Below are 2,027 nucleotides of genomic sequence, written 5' to 3' on the forward strand. Positions count from 1 at the left end.
GGTCTGGTGCCCTCTTCTGGCCTGCAGGCATACACACAGACATAATATTATATACACAATAAATAAATAAATATTAAAAAAAAAAGTGTGGTACCCAGAGAAGCCAGAAAAGGGTGTCAGAGTTACAAGTGATTGTATGCTGTGTAATTACCTGTGAGCAAAGGCCTGACAGGCACAGCTTAATGAAAGAGGTTTTCTTTTGGCTCATGGTTTCAGAGGGAATTCGATCCATCGTTGTGGGGAAGACACAGAGACCCCATCAGGGAACGGATGAGAAACAGGACAGGACAGAGAGTAGAGCTAGGCTCTGTCTTTCAAAGGCCCGTTCTCCCTACACCAGTCAAGCCCCACTTCCCAAACAGCCACCACCAGCTGGGGAACAGCTACTCAACACATAACCCTGGAGTAGGAGGAGCTTTCTGATTTGAGCTGTAACAAGGCTTTAACTCAAGAGACGTGTAGTTAACTGTGTTTGGTGGGGAGGGTAAATGTTCTATTTGCTTTGGAAAAGAATTTTCAGTTCACAAAATTTCTTCATGTAGCAAACACATGTGAAATGCCTTTGGCAAACTCGATAAATCATCCTTTCAGATGGATAACGTGGAGACCTGAAAGCTGCAAGCAAAGAAGATTCATTCTAATGGGATTTTTGTTTGTTTGTTTGTTTTTGTTTTTTATGAGGGAGACTCCATCCCAAACATGAAGCCACTTCTGTAAAAGGCCATCATCTGACTTACCAAATATGCCCCGCATATTGCCACGTCAAGTGCCAGCACGGAAGAATAAGCTGTTGTCACGGGAACTTCTGGACTCACGAAACAAAAACAGTACCGCTGAATCTGAATCTGGGGGGTTTAATTGTTGTTGCTGCTGCTTTGGTTTTGAAGCACATAGCCCAGGCTGGCTGCAGATTCTCTGTGTAGCCACGGATGACCTTGAATTACTAATCCTTCTACCTCCACATTCTAGGTACTGGGATTACGGGTGTGCCACTACTGCTGGTTTCTTCAATTCTGGGGATCAAAAGCAGGTTTTTTTTTCCTCCAGTATTTTTGAAACAAAGTCTCGCTCTGAAGCCAAGCTGGCCTGAGCTTTAAGGAGTCTTCCTGTCTCACACCCAATAAACTTTAATGCATGATTCAACAGAAGTGCAGAAGGTCTGCACCTTACACAGTACACTGGGCTCACAGGGAAAAATAATAAACTTCCTTTTACTACTTTATTTTATTGAGACAGAATCTCACTGTAGCCATGCCTGGCTCGGAACTCTCTCTGTAGACTGGCCTGGCCTGGAACTCACAGAGATCTGCCTGCCTCTGTCTCCCAGGTGCTGCGATTAAAGACGTGCGCCACCACACGTCCCCCTATAGATTTTATTTTAGAGACAAGGTCTTGTGTTGCCCAGGCTGGCTTCAAACTCTATGTGTAGCCAATTAGAACCTTGAATTAAATGAGTGTGAGTGTGTGCACTTGAGGTCAGATACACGCGGAGGCCAGAAAAGGGTGTCGGATCCCCACCTAACACGAACTCTTGGACCTGACTTGGAGCCTCTGCAAGAGCAGTTTTGTGCTCTTGACCAATGAGCCATCCCTCTCCCCGTAACCTTAAATGTTTTATCCTTCTGTTTTCACCCTCTAAATGCTGGAACTGCAGGCGTGTGCTACCACAGAGTGGTGATGTGTTTGAGGAGCAAATCCAGGACCTCGTGTATGTTAAGCAGATGCTATTCCAATGGTGCCATGTCTCCGCTGAATGCTGATAAACACTAACAAAGTTCATGCTGGTTTAAATCACAAAATAACCCAGCTCCCAGCAAGCAGAGTGCAGAGAAAGACTGAAGGAGACTCTTCCAAAAAGTTCTGTCCTAGGAAGAGTACAGGGTAGCTAGCAGAAAGATAAAAAATTCTTACAACTGCTCAGGGAGAGGAGCCAGTTTGCAAGCACCACCTGCTGCATGATTTTGTTTATATGGAGATATCCAGGATGCAGACCCATAGGATAGGATGCAGACCCATAGGATGGGATG

This window comes from Microtus ochrogaster, chromosome 17 (assembly GCF_000317375.1).
Source record: "Microtus ochrogaster isolate Prairie Vole_2 chromosome 17, MicOch1.0, whole genome shotgun sequence".
NCBI classification, from domain to species: Eukaryota; Metazoa; Chordata; class Mammalia; order Rodentia; family Cricetidae; genus Microtus; species Microtus ochrogaster.